The sequence below is a fragment of the Thunnus albacares genome, chromosome 10 (genome assembly GCF_914725855.1).
Source record: "Thunnus albacares chromosome 10, fThuAlb1.1, whole genome shotgun sequence".
In the NCBI taxonomy this organism is placed as follows: Eukaryota; Metazoa; Chordata; class Actinopteri; order Scombriformes; family Scombridae; genus Thunnus; species Thunnus albacares.
This window is the reverse complement of record NC_058115.1, coordinates 8606270-8622244: the sequence shown is the minus strand read 5'-3', so window position 1 is coordinate 8622244 and position 15975 is coordinate 8606270. Positions and strand designations below refer to the sequence as shown.

Here is a 15975-nt window from a genome sequence, read left to right as displayed (position 1 = left end):
ATTTCCCCTGACAGGCTCTGTAACCTTCCCATATGTAGCAGCATGGGAAATGTGGAAGCAAAGAGCAGGAAGTGGGAGTAATTCTCAGACTTTTTTTTTTTCTGTATTCACTGTTTTAATTTTAACTGACTGAGCTATTTAAACCGTTCTCTGTCTCTCTTCCTTAAGGAAGTCCTGCCAGCTTTGTATGAAACCATTAATCCCAACACCACATGTGCAGGAAGGAATCTGGATATTTATTCCACTGGACTGTTCTGTCAACAGGTTGTTGACACACTTACGAATCCGGCAGTCATTGTTTTGTGTTCGCTCCACCTTCACGGTGCCACATCTGATGAGTCCAGTTGGATGGTGTAAATGTCAGTTGTATGCCTCTGAGTAACTATGACTAATAATATTTAGTGTTCTCTGTTATAAGATGACTAACCTGTTGGCTTATTTTTACTGACTTGTCAGGGTTATGCAGGTGTGACCAACACAGACTGTAAACACTGACAGCAAATTTCGCTGTAAATATTAGTTTCTTCTTCCTTGTTTCATTTTTTGTCTTGGTTCAGTAGGTACTTGATATTTGCAGTACAGATGTGAAGTGAAAGTGACAATTTCACTTAAAGTGAGACAATGTAACTTCTGCTTCTGGTAAAAGCCAAAATGTAGTGTAAGAGTAGCACAAGTAGAGGAAAGGGTCTGTAATTTCTGAATAGTTTTGAGGGAAATAATAGTGAAATTGTCATTATTAACTTATTATTGACAACTTTATTTCCAATTTGTTGAATTGTATGCTTTCCTGTAGACAAATTTCATACTTTAACACGTATTAAATCAAACAAGCTTGCAATTTATTCCTTATGGATTCAACTTTTCGTTTTTAACTGTTAAGTTTGTCTTTCAAAAGTTACATAGTCTCACTTTAAGCCTCATGACCTTTATTGCAAACTTCTCAAAATGATCCTGCACACTATGAAAAGATTATGGTTCTAGACATGTTTTTCTTTTGCAAGGATTAGATTGAGTCTTTATATTATATTAGCTATAAAAGAACATTTTCAAAACTGAGCATGACTATAAAACATTGTCTAACAAACATAACTTCTGCTCATGTACCTACAGTATATGATCACTCTGAAATACATTATTTAGAAAGGGGATGTTAAAGAAAAATCATCCAAAAACTTAAAGCAGACCCCTGGAGTAAAAACAGAATCATTACTTCAGTGAGATTTACCCCAGATTTCAACCACACTAGGCATTACGCAAAATGAAACCACAGCTATCACCAGTCGGGTTTCCCCCAAAACCAGTGTTGCAGTGATACCAGACACTCGTTTGTTTGTCTCTCAGTTTGTCACTGGTATCAGGTCAGAGAACTCAAGGTCTGGACTCAGACACATGAATACAAACAGCTGTGTTCGTCTACTTCCGTGGGGACTGATATTTAATTTTTGGAGTCAGTTCCCATTCATCAAATCAAGCATAACTTTAATGTCTACACTTGCCCTGAAATAACCCAGATGTTCTTACTCACACTTTTCCTTATCTTAATATTGTTCAGTGGAAAAAAGATAAAAGGAAGAGCATGCACACAAACGCACACAAATACTTTTTCCCTCCTTCCCTTTGGGGTCAAGGTCAGATCTGCTGGGGGAAAACAACACAGTGATACGCATATGGTAGAAGACTTGGGGGGGAAACATAAACACATCAATCATATACCAGCATGAAACTTTCTGGGTCAGTTTAAGATCAGGACAGCAGAGCAGGTCTGTGTATTTATTTATGTATCATGTTCTTAATCCTGCACATGGCCCTTATAACCATAGGCCGCACCTTTTATTATTGTTTATAATAAATGGAATTACTCATAAGCAAGAAATACTTCTCAGGAAGCAAGTCATTTATCCTTGTCAGCCCACGTTCTCACCTTTAGACTTCCTTGGTATGGCACACCTGGGGAAAGTCCCAACATTTATCAACACAGTGAGTCAATACATGTGAATACACGTGGAAAGATTCTGACCATGTGGTCACCATGGTGGTCACATTCAAATGGTAATTCTGCATGCACAGCACCCTCTGCTGGAAAAAAGGGAAAATAGCAAGCCAGTAATACATGAAGGGATACCAAATGTTGTTGGGCCACAGAAGAGCACTTCATAAAACCTGATTAAGTACTGGAAAAATAAACAGATTTTTGTGGTCATAGGACAGAAATAATTCAGCATATTATTACCTGTTGATTCTCAGTATGTATTAAATTTTGAGCAAATTTGAGCAGAGAAAGTCACATTTGTTGGTTATTGCATGATGCTGCATGAGGAATCTGATGGTGACATTTTATGCTGTTCTTAGAGCTGTAAAGAGACTTCTAATAACTTAAACTGCATTTTTGCAGAATCTTGAAGTTTTGTAGTGAGGCCCAGTGTCAAAATCTACTTTTAATGCATAAAAATCAAATATTATTACACATCTAATTAATAAAGTATATGATAAATAATCTGGGAGGTCTCTAACTGACTATATGTTCATCATGTTGTTGTTGGCATCTTTTCCTCTGCTGTACACACTGTGTGAAAAGCTTCTTTGTATTTTCACAAGTTTTAATCAGTTTTATGTTGATTTTATGCTAATATGGTGGAGACACTTAAATAAATGGACATTGAATCAACTTAAAGGTTGGGGAACAGTATGAGGGGGGATTGGGGCCAATATTGGACATTTTTGCACTGGGTCTCACTAGAAGTTTAATCCTGCCCTGTTCCAGTCCACTTTGGTAGGCAGTGACCAAGAATACACAGTCAACAACATTCCCCATGACCTTTGACCCCTAAAATCGAACGTGCATCCTTAGACAGAAAGAAAGCAGATTCTGCCAATAAATCTTCATTCTCTGTTGAGACCAAATCTACATAATCTATCTTGTTCCAGCATCGACTGTCTTTAATTCATATCTGAATACAACACAAAGAGTAGAATTACAATATGTCTCAACTGACATCAACAGCACATGCTCGGGACGGCAATTTTCTCTTTTAACCACAAGATTACACTTCCCATCATGCTTTTGGGAGCCTTATTCAGCAACATGGTCAGGCAGATTTTCCATGGCAAAATTATTGGTATTCCAAACATGTTCTCCCCTCAACCTCTCCATGTTTAATGCATGGACCCCACTGACATAGAGCCCGCTCTGTGAAGAGGATGTGCATTAGCATGGATTCACATGAGAGGTGTTTGTGGTTAAACAGACCGCAAAGTAGTATTGCTTTAGTCCCCAAAGTAATTTAACTGGCAGAACAAGCTGTGCTGGAGCAACTACCCTTGGGTGGTCGATATGACATGCTGCAATTGTTGCAACGCATGTTGACTGTTTTTGCATGATTTGCATAATGAGTTTTAAAGAGTTCTTCAGCAGACTTTAGCATCATTACGCCACATAGGCTGTTATTATCAGGCAGAAATATAAACATCCACTGTAGATATTACTGTACTAAGATGCCTAAATGTCACATAAATACTCGGAATATTTTATTATAATCAGGTTTTGTATTGATTGGAAATTAGGTCATATGCTGCTCTGAACACAACACTGACATATTATCAGCCTATAAAGTTGATATGGCTAATAAGTTAGCAAACAATTGTTTGTTTATACATCCAGTAGACACACAGCAACAATAGCATTCATTTGGAGTTATGTCTCTGTCTACCTGATGAATGTCAGTCCAATATTCATTCTCCTTTTTGCTCTATTTTGGTCTCCACACACTCCTGCTAGAAACATCTGGCTCACTAAATGCTCCACTATGTCCACCAGCTAGTCACTTACTTTGTATGCTGTTGCGGTGCTGCTGTGTTAGCAAACAGATGCTTATTTACACATCCAGAGTTGCATTTCTGGCCAAATGGCAAATGTTAAGAATGCCCCCTTTTTTTCTCTTTTGGTCTCCCTGAACTCCTGAAAAGATTATTTGGCTCTTCAGCTGCTAAATACTCTACTATGTTCCCCAGCCAGTGACTAACTTTGTCTGTCTGCTGTTTGGTGCTGGTCGGCAGGTAGTGTACAGTAGGTTTATCAGAGCTTTTTCACTGAAAACACACATACTACTATATTACACATACTACATACTACTAATACTGCTGAAACTAAGTTGATGAGAGCAGTCAGAATGAAAATTATGGGCTGTAAATCCAGAACGAGCTGAAAAACGCTAAAATGCTCTGTGGGGCTGAGGGGAACTGTAGAGCTGATAGTTTGTGAGTATGTCACTGCAGGTGACCCTTCTTACACTACAAATAGCCATTTGATCTGTTGTTGATATAAATATATTGATGTGATATTGAAGTGCAGCTTTAATTTACAGTTGTTTGGTTTGAAATGAGTGTTGCTAATACAAACCTGGGAACATTTTGGAAAAAATTTGCAGCAGATGTGTTGATATAGGTTGGAATTCTCATTACTATCAGTAAAAACATTAATGTTTGCAGCTGGTAATCACTGCTAGTCCTGTAGCTTGATTATTGGTTGGTAGCAAGGCCCGAAGAGGAATGTTGCGAAAATGCTCCAGAGTTTGAACAGTGACTGAAGAATAATTGTACAAACCACAACATTTGAACCACAGCTTAGACCATCTTTCTGAAATATAAAGTGAAATGAAAACACAAGCAAATTTCCTTTTGACATTTCAAGTAGTGAGTGTGTGTTGGCTTCTTTTTGGGGAAAACTAGCAGAGAGGTAGGTGAGTTTGCTGTCTATTTCCTGTATACCAGTTACAGTCCACATGCTCCTTTAGCCCAACTAAATGTTGCACTGGCAAGGGTTTAATACCCCTACACATACACATACACTGTATGTCATTCTGCTATTAGGTGGTTAATATAAAAGCATATCTCAAATAACCCATTGGAGGGAAACACTCAGCTGGAAGATGTATGGAGGTTAATGGCACACGAGATTAACTCCTCCTGTGTATCATCATGTTGTCATTCATAAACTTTTTGGCCCCAGACAGTCAGCCTTCCATATTTTTATACGACTTCCATATTTACAACTTGGCACAGAGGGCCCAAGTGTGGCACTGTTGCTATGGTGACTGGTCTGTCTGTTGACCCGGCTGCCCAGCAGACTCGTAGTTGGCATGCAAACACACACACACACACACAGACACACACAGCATCTCTAACACAAATGGCACATTCTGTCACCACGTTGGCAAGGTCGCCAGTGTTTTCCTTGTTTGTCTGTCTGGCTGTCTTTCCCTCACACTCTCTCACACACTTACTCACACATGTGTGAACACAAATAAACACAGAATGGGTTTCTCAATAAACAAACAGGCAGCTCTTTGGGATGTATGTACATTTTTGTAGATCGATCGATAGATAGATAGATAGATAGATAGATAGATAGATAGATAGATAGATAGATAGATAGATAGATAAAGATGCATCTCTTTTTCTCTTTTTCATTACCTCCATCTTTCAGCTCAGTCTTAAGGACAAGTGGTCACAGGTGGAAGTGACTGATGCTCAAATGAAGACCCTCCCCCTCGCTCTATTTGCCTCTGTCACGTGGAGAGATATGTGTCATTGTAACCCGCTTTTTCATGCCTGTGGATATAATGACCCAGATGAGAGCCACACATTTTACTCACTCACACACACACATGTGCTGACACGCCGTGTCCCCTCCTCTTCAGTGGTAATGAATGCTGATGAGGTTGTCAAGGGAATCACTGTAGTCCAACACAAAGCCGTGCAGCTAAGTAATGAAGCCCAAGCTGAAGAAAGAACTCCTACCTTGGACAAGTTGTCCACAAATTCAGTTAAAAAAGAAAGAAACATCATTCCTGCCATGGGAGTGATGTTTCTTTCTTTTTTACTGAATTTGTTACATTCAGTGGAGACCAGAGAAAGATATATGTTGTAGAACAGAAAATACAGTTGTTGTGTCTTGAGTGGTGACCAACATATTTATCTTGAGCTGTTGTTCACTTTTAGAGAGCCTAAGTGACCTTGTAACATCCACGGGTTTTTATTTAATAATTTGACATCCATCTACTGTTAGAATTAAAGAAATAGTTTCAGAGAGAAATATTGTACTTTCTACTCCACTACATTTGTTTGATAGCTTTAGTTACTTTTCAGATGATTTGACACAATTGATAATATAACAAGTTTTTACAATACAACATATTGTTAAAGATGAAACCAGTGGTTTCCAAACTTTTTGGCTTTTGATGTCTTACAAAAAGCAGTGTGTAGTCGGGGTCACATTTCAGATGTCTATGAGTTGTTAACAGCTCCACTAAATAGTGATTTTTCCCTCTAAACTTCTCACATGGTTCCATTTCAATAAATGTTCAAATGATCAAAAAGGTTTGTGTATCAGAACTTTATTTTTTTTCCTCTTTCATCTCCCATTAATCATCTCACAACCCCTCAGATTTATCTGGTGACCCTTTGGAGGATCCCAACCCATAGTTTGGGAAGCACTGGACTAACTATATGAAGTACAGTACCAGTAACATGCTGCTTACACACTGATGCTTCAGTATTAATAATCTTATGATGTCATATATAATAATATATCAGTCAGAGGGACCAAACCACTACTTAATACGTTTAAATAATACTTATACTTGCAGTTTTACTTAAGTAGGATTTTTCATGCAGGACTTTTACTTGTAATGGAGTATTTGTACATTGATGTATTGATACTTTTATTTAAGTAAAGGATCTGAATACTTCTTCCACCTGTGCAAACAACCATTGGACAGATGAATAAATTGTCCATCAAGAAACAGCTACACCATGCAACAGTTCCTGCTAAAACCACAAATTGTTGTGATTACATTTCTGTATGCAAATATATTAAACCAAATAGATACAACATGTTAATTCGTGAGCTTTTTTTGGAAGTGTTGTTTGTGTCTTTGTATAGAGCCAAGCCAGCTGTTTCCTCTGCTTGCCGTCTTTATGCTAAGCTTCATGCAATAACATCAGAGTGGTATTGATCTTCTTATCTAGGACAGAAGGTAATAAATGTTGAAATATTCCTTTAAGTGCAGCAGCGCAGGTGAAAATCATCTTGTAAAAAAAGCTATTTCTCTCCAGTCTAAATATCTCTGCTATCTCTTATTACACGTTAAGCTAAAACTTGTTTACTTTCTATAAACATTGCATGAGCATCTCTTATCTATCCTGCAAAACAGGATAAAGAAATTATTTACTCAATTTTTCATGAGAAACAACTTCTTAAATGTTGCCATGGGAGGTTTGGCTCATGATCAGTGAAACCAGCTTGTAGAGATTCTGAAGAAACTCATCTGCTCATCTTCAGCAGTCAATAGGCACACACACACACACACACACACACACACACACACACACACACACACACACACACATGCATGTCAATTTAATATCAAATATCAGAGACACACACACGCTCTTACACTCTAAAGCACATTCTGCTGTGAAGTCCTCTGATCAGAATCAAAGACCCACACCATGTGCACACACATATTGCAACGTGTGTGTGTGTGTGTTGTATGTGTGCCTGCAATGCCTCCTGCCTGTGTGTGTGCACCCCATCTGTCTCACAGAGCTCCCTGTTGTTTGGCCTGCCGTGGCAGACGGAGCCGGCGCTGTAAACTCTGCGGATCGATGCTCGTTTAGAGGATTTCTCCCTTTAATTCCACCTCAGTCAGCAGCACTGCATCCTCTTCTAAGTGTGTGTGTATGTGTGCGCACACACTTGGGTGCATGTATATGCGTCTTTGTGGGTGCACAGTTGCATCTCTATCTTCATATTGAGTTGTACGTGTGAGCATGTGCAGAGGAATGCTGCAGGAGGTCTTGGTGTGTGTGAACACTAAAATACTTGTGTGCACTTCTGTCGCCCACACACACACACACACACACACACACACACACACAAAGACAAAAAGACACACACCATCAGTCTGTCTAGCACCTCCCCCTTGCTTTGATTACACTCACAATGTTATTACTTGAGCACACCAACATCAGCATATTGATTTATATTCCCCACTATCTGCTTTCATTTAATATGCTAACACACGCACATACACACACATTTCATGCCAGCACACCACACACACACACACACACATGCACGCACACACACACACACACACACGTCAGTGCATGCATGATAGCACACATACATATACATACTCTGACACCACAGCCACACACACATTAACACACTTATGTGCACCATCACAGCAGACCACCCACCCCAACAAACCAAAATGCAAGCTGTTAGCTTTTCTCCTCACCAGTTACCTCCCCCCTTCCCTCCCTCCCTCCCTCCCTCCCTCCTATTGTCACATCAGGGACTTCCAGTGTTCCCAACACGTTGCCGCCATCACGGCCCTGCAGATGTCACTTAGCTGCAGACACACCTCTTCATCTCTCCATCCATCCCTCAGCCTCTCGTGGGACACAGAGGAGGGACAGAGCAGGGAGCATTGAGTGCATGTGGGTGTGTGTGTGTCTGTGTATGTGTGTGTGGCTGCGGGAGGGGGAAGGGAGCCCGGCAGGTTAATGAATTAGTAATTAGGATTGACATTGCGTCTGCAGCGGGTTTCCCCCAAACTATTTTCACCACTCTCTCTTTCTCCGTCTCTCCCTGGTCATCTATGCATCGTCTTTGTCATCTTTAGCCACCCCCCCGCCCCTCCTCTCCATCTCTCTCCTTGCATAACCCCCTCTCTCCCTCCCTCCATCCCTCCCTCTCCTCCCCCCGCTGCCCCCTACCTGTCTCGCTGTGGGCCTCGCCTCTCTAACCTTCTCCTCCCCTTGTCTTCAAACACACACCAGGTTCTTTTGTTCTGTCCACGTCCTCACTATTGCTTTATACATCTCTCTCTTCTTCTTAATCCTATCTTTTTCAGCCACTCCCCTCTTCTTCTGTGTCCTTCTAATGTGCTATTGATCACTGGAGATCACTGGATTGGTAGGCTGAGGTTCTCAATCCATGCAGACGTTACATTAAGGCTTGGCACTGCTCTGCATTTGAAGGGCTATGTTCAAGATCCCAGAAGAAAACACTGTAAAATTTTGGCAGCAGACAACGCCGTGTGTTTGATTGTATACTGCTGCTGTGCTTCTGTTTATGACCTTGAGTTGCCCCTACAAGAAGATACTGTCAAAACACTGAATGTTATAAAGACAATGCAAATGGTTTGAGCTGGCTCTGGGGTTAATTTAACCATGCAGTTTTACATGTGGGGGATAAAGGAGAGTAAAAAGAGCAGGTTGAAAGGGGGTGAAATATGTGTGGTGGGCATATGTGGGTACAGTGGATGAAATGTCCTCTATGCTTTGTCAAGGGCAAAGTGGACAGAAGATCATTTACAATATGCGCCGGCTGTGAGTAAAGCCAAGAATTTTAACATTTTTGTTATGCCTCTAATGTCCGACAGACAGAATACGGCCACATCATCACAGGCTCAGAGCAGAAATCATTTGCCTGTTGACAGCACAATCTCACAGACTTCAAACACAGACTTCTATCATTTTCTCTAATGCATGGGTGAAAATCAGACACCCAATCAAGTCCTCAGCTTGACAGAGGCAAGTGGGCACAAACACATATACTGCATATAGAGAAGGACAAAAACATGTAGTCTATTAATAATAAATCAACATTTTTCCTGAAAGTGTCAGCTGGCACTGAAAGCTTATTCATCTTTGTTCTCCAGCCCACATAACCGATTGTCTTCTTTTGCAATGGTTTAATTAGTAGCATTTCTCTTTTGGGTAAGCTGTAATTACAGTCCCACCACAAAAGAAGGAGTTTTGACAGTCTTCAACAGAATAACTTGCACCTTTAGAAAACTTACAAAGATCAGCAGAAAATCCTGTAAATACCACAGGTAATGAGTGTCTTCTGTGGTCAGAGCAGCTGTATAGGGTATGTTTAAATGGCAAGAATTTCATTAAGAAGAATGTATTTTTTCAGTATGTGAAAACCTGCCAAGGGTGTATCCTCCCTCTTGTCCAATGTGTGCTGGAAAAGGCTCCTACCCTGCATGACCCTGCAGACAACTAGCATGTATAGATAATAGATGGACAGATGGATGGAGGAAAAACTATACTGTAGATATATTGCTAATGAGGCTATTCTGACTGAATTGCTGTAGAGCATTTAATTCCTAGCAACATTGCAGGCTTCTATAGAAGGTCAAAGTAATAAAACATAGGATGACAAAATGCAAACGCAAACATTCTAAACTTTATAGGCACTTTCATCATGCCAAGTAGATGCCAAGTTTGTCACGTCAGGGATTATGTTGCTTATTCAGGGTGTAAATCTCAGTTTAAATTATAAATGAGTTGTTTTATTGAGTACCATAGTGAAATGAAAATCTATAAAAGCAGGCTATTGACTGTTTCATAGGTCATGTTTTTCCTTGCAGACAACAAATTCCTATCTAAACCAAACTACTCCATGACCAATATCCTGGATATGACAGCTGCAGGACTTTAGACCTTGGACAGCATTATTTGACCGTCTGTAAATCATCTGCATGCTATGTTTTTCTGGTCAGTTCCCAAACTTTTCCCCCAGTCAAGACTCTGCTCATGCTAATTTCCCATGAAAAAAATACATGTACCGTTGAACAACTCATCCTTCAAAGGACATACTGGAACCCTCCCAATGTCCTGTGGGCGTCCCTGGACCTCAGTATTGGATCCATTTGCCCTCCCTACATCCAGTTCTTCTAATAAAATTAAAGTCCCCTTTCACTCAAAAAAAATGTTTTTTCTTCTTCTTCCTTCAGTTGCATGTTTGAACTTCATTATGCAGAATGATATATGTGCAGAGTTTGACACTAGAAGGCTGTTTTTACATTCCTCTGCTGTAAGTGAAAGTTTCTCTGTGCTCACTGAAAATTACAAGTTAAAGGGGTGGGCCCACCAGCATGATTTGTTATATCACAACTAGTTTCGAAGCCAGTCCTGGTCCAATATTCAACTGACACAAGGGTGATGTGGAAACTTGAAGCCTCCAGTGCACAAACACTGAGAATGGACTTTACATTAAAGCAGGAGACATCTTGTGTCCAGCAGTTAAACTTCTGAAATGGAACATATTTTAATATTCATAGACTCTGGACTTTTTAATGAGGGAGAAGGAGTGGATGTAATTTTAAGGTTTTTAACAAGATAACTTTTTTTAATGGAAAAAACTATATCAGACACACATCATTATTCTAAGTAGAGTATATACATCTTAAAGCTTGTCTGGAGGGGATCTTTAATCTGATTTTAATGATATTTTATTACATTTCAGGTGTGGACCGTTATATCAGCAGTGGTCAGAGAGAAGGACTTGTGTCAATACGTGCTAATCTTCACTGCAGGCTACTGTGTCTGATATCAACAGGCCCTCGAGACACGTCCCGTTCACACCGCGCGCTACCTCGAGCAGTCGGAGGAGCGGAATTATTTCTCAGCTGCCATTCAAACACTCTGAGGCTCCACAGAGAGGAGGAGGAGACGGGGAGGACGCCTCCGTTCATCCGTCCATTCATCAGTCCGCTCAGTGATCGCTCTCCGCCGCTACCAGCCTGCGCGGAGGCGCGAGACTACACCTCGAGCTGTGGTCGGTCGGTCGGTGGCGGCAGTGAACGACGGTCTCGCGCACATACCGGTGAGAGGGGGGCAGCTGGGAAGGACGTGGAGAGAAAAAAAGAGCCCGTCTGTCAGTGTTATTCCCCGGTGTGGATGTACACAGACACGAGGGGGAGAGAGGACCACCGCCGCCGCTAAACTCTCCCTTTCAGGCTGTGACTGGACGCGTTTCTGCCGGTGAGTGAAGACATTATTCTGTAGGACACACGTTTAAAGTGTTTTCATTTTAAAGCTAGTCTGGCTGTGTTAGCGCTAAATGTCTCACACATATAACGGAGTCCGTGCTACATATCATGTATTTTAGTTCACTGAAGCATTTCTCATGGAGGCTGTAGATTTTTCTGGGTAATGTGTGACCAAAAAAAAAAAAAAAAAATGCACACAGAGCTCACCGGCAGGCTTTCAGGACAGCAGTGTTTGTTGGGCTAATATAGGCTGAAAGATATGCACCGTGCGGGCCGTGGGATCGTACAGAGGTGTGTTTTTATCCCCCCCCCCCCCCCTCTCTCTGTCCCCTGAGAAGAGGAAGAGAAAAACGTTTCCTTTCCGCTTTTAAGAGGACAAGTCGGTCTTGAAACGCGACCAAGGTCTATTTTGGAGGAAAAGAAAGACACCGGCCTCAATTGAGCTTGAACCGTGTCTCCCAGCCATCCTGTTGTCATGGTTACTGGCTCGAGGAGGCTGGGAGAACATGGCTGTCTCTCTCTCTCTCTCTCTCTCTCTCTCTCTCTCTCCCTCACACACACACACACACACACACACACACACACACACACACACACACACACTGGGAGAGGGAGACAATAAGGCCTGTCTATCTGGTGTTTGTTTATGTCTTTTTAAGTGTATCTGGAGACACTTTGGATAAAGGAGCAGGCTCACAGTAACCATATTATATATATTTTAGGGGTATCCAATGCACATTTGAAGGCAAAACTATACTAAGCTCTAGTAGGAATACTATACTGATAACATATGAGATAAAAATACCACAAATAACATTAAGTGCACTATAAACTCACCATAGATTAGCATAGACAAAGCCAAAGCACGTACATAGAGGAGAAATAAAGAGATTTTTGGCAGTGTACGTCAGAGCTGCTGGCCTAGGACTATCTTTGCTCCTTCAGGATGTGGGTGGCTTCTTTAAAACAGGTGTTTGATAGCAGCTTATTCCTCATACCGAAAGCAAAGTCGCTATTATCTTAATTATAGACATTTACATGTCTAGTCTAAATCCATTGTAATTCATTCCCCTCCGACAAAACTGTTCGCTCTCTCAAGCAAGTGCAGCTTTCTCTCCAATGTATTCATCTTGAACTCAAGGTGTCAGACATCCAGACGCGCCAGCAGCAGCTCCAGACCAAACTGTTTATCTCTTCCTTTTCTATGGTCTCTCTCCTGTTGTCTCTTTTAATCCCTCCAGTGACTTTATTGACACGAGTGATGATCAGGATCGATACCAAAATCACCGCAACCAGGATGCAAAATCATTTCACACTTTCAAACCACACTGATAAAATATATCATTTGAACTGCAAGATTGTGAAATATATTATGGAAAACATGGAAATGACAAAATTGAGAACGTATGCACTTTTGCAAATCATTCAGAAACCAGTAATGTCATGTTGCCTGGTCTGCATGTATAAAAGAGAGGATTAGCATGACAAAATGGAAGTGCCTGGGGAATTAGCCCAAAAGAAGATAAATCACCACATTACTCTGAGTGTGTATTTAGATGTAAGCGTTTAGAGTGACAAAATGCGAGCGGACGGTTGACCTTGACGACACAGAAGTGACATATTGGGGTGATTTGGCGGAGCTGGCTGACTGTCACGCTCTACTGGGCTGGTGTGGCTAGTTGGAGGCTCTGTGGTCATGCTGGTGTGACTTGTAGGCAGGCAGGCAGGCGAGGAAACACCCCTGGACCACTTCCAACTCCGTATTTTCCTGCTTTCCTGTCCCAGGCTAACAACCAGGAAATGTTTTTTTTCCCTGTCTGTCTGCATCTGTGCATGTAACACAACAGCATTTTTAAAAGGTGACTGTATATCTCTGCACCTTGTGTGTGTGTGCGTGTGTGTGTGTGTGTGTGTGTGTGTGTGTGTGTGTGTGTGTGTGTGTGTGCTGCAGTGCCAGTGCTGCATCCAGCCTGCATATTATGATCAGGGTCAGTGGGTCACTTATACTATGAGACTGCAGCGTTTTTTCTGAGCATGTCTCTTTGAGAGGCGGAGGAAGAGAGGAAGAGAGGATGAGGAGAGGATATACTGTGTTTGGAAGGTTTCCCATCTGCATCCTCGCATTCAGATGTGATTATCATCCACTCAGCTGATAGCTTCATAAATTAATTCTGAATGCTAATTAGCATTTTATGGATGTATTTATGAGGATGTCCTGTAGGTCTAGTTTTCAAACAATGATCTCTGTTGTGTTTTATCTCTCTCTCTCTCTCTCTCTTCTGTCTTCCTCTGCTGTAAATTGCCTAATGAAAAGCTAAAATGATTATTTTCGAATTAGAAGCAGTCACTTGTAGTAGTTGGGTAACTCCATTACAGTAATGCTCTGCACTGTTTTCATATCTTTATATGGACTATTTTTCATCTTATAATCTACAGTGTAGAAGATGATATAATTAACTCGATAACAGTGACTGCAGTGAAGCACCAACATTGTGTCCTTGACACCACTTGTCAATATTGTGGTGCTGCCCCTCAGTAAGAAACCCTCATGGTGACGCACAGCTCAAACAAAAGAGCTGCGCAAATGTTTTTGTGTAAAATGAATGCAGGCAGCGCTACAAAGGTAATGAGGTCAGACAAGTAAAAAATGGTCAATTGGCTGCTTGTTCCACCACTTAAACTCAGTAAAAAGTGCTGCAGTGATGCCCAACAGGAGAGTCTGCAGACAATCTACTGCTTAGTAATGCCGAGCTATAGATGGATAGATAGATAGATAGATAGATAGATAGATAGATAGATAGATAGATAGATAGATAGATAGAGATTCGGGATTAAGGAGATTAAGGCTTTATAAAGCAGAATGTGAGTTCCTATAATATAATGTTATGGCTGCGATTTAATCAGTTCATATTGCAATACTGCAAGCTGAATCATGCACCTCCCTGCCATTTGTTAAACTCTCAGAGAATCCTGGGTATTCCTCTCCATTTCGCTCTGTTACATTCAGTCACTTGTCAGTAACATCTGCTCATGGTCCATTTGAGGAGCGGGTCGATAAGTGCCCTGCTTAAAGGCAGTTGTGATATTTTTATTAAATGTGTAAAGTGAAACCCTGCTGATTTTACACATAATGTTTACAAGTCGTGGGGAGGATTAGTCAGCCTGTGAAAACAGCTGGATAATGTCTTCTGTGATTCTGGAGGAGCTCTGTCTGAGAAAATAACCCTGATGATGTCATCATACACATGTTTAACAGAAAGATTGTGTTATAAACTGGAGGCATGGAGTTTGAAAGGCATTGGCAGGTAGGTAAAGTCTAATTCTGCATTCACGTAATGTTGGCAGACATCCTGTTATTCCGACTTGTGTTCTGACTAGCGCTCACGCATTATTCCAAGATGACTGCCTCCACTGATAACCTTGCAGTCACACAGTCTGAACAGCCTCGCTACCTCTGCTGTTGTTTATTCGGAGCAGTTGGCTAACAATTTGAACCAGATACAAACAAACTGTGTCTCCTTTCGAATGAGCTGAACTCGATTGTCGTGTTAATGTTGGATTTTATTTAAATGTTATTGCCAGGAATGGTGAATTTGCAGCTGTCTTGCCACTGGTTTGTTGACACTTCTGTGTAAACGATATCATCGCTGTCAGGAATTCCAAATTACAACCAGGAGTCTGACGTTAACGGCCTCAGTGACTTGGCTGCATTTAATTATAGTCTGACTGATAATGAATAGACACTACTGATTGCATTATTGGAAATGTAGGAGGAAGCCTTTTTTGAAGCTAACCAGAGACAAAAAGTCAGGATATCTCAGTCTATGTTGCTTTGATTTTGGTCATTCCTGTTTAAACCTGTCTCCCCGAACTCTGGCGTAGCAAAGTTACTTGTTTAGCTGCAGTTGATAGTTCAAACTAAGTCAAGAGTTCAACAGTATTTTTCATAAACACTCAAATAACTAAATCTGAAGTTGAATCATATTGAACTTGAGGATGTAAAGCAGCAGCAGCTTCAGCACCACCTCTGGCCGGAGCTCTTACTCCAGTAAGACCCACTCGCTGTAGAGAAGTGTGTCCCTTTAATTTCAAAGCCTCTAGTCTGATTACCTCAGTTGTGTTT

General features: G+C 41.0%; 1 protein-coding gene across 2 annotated transcripts in view; it reads left to right on the top strand.

Moving 5' to 3' along the window:
- The first annotated feature begins 11258 nt into the window (after window positions 1-11258).
- The window catches only part of psd2 (pleckstrin and Sec7 domain containing 2), a 33958-nt gene continuing 29241 nt past the window's right edge, over window positions 11259-15975 (top strand). Inside the window, exon 1 of one of the 2 annotated variants that reach the window (XM_044363499.1) lies at window positions 11259-11844. The gene's annotated coding sequence lies outside the window, so the exon portion shown is untranslated. The remainder of the gene's footprint in view (window positions 11845-15975) is intronic. The other variant, XM_044363498.1, reaches the window with a different exon arrangement.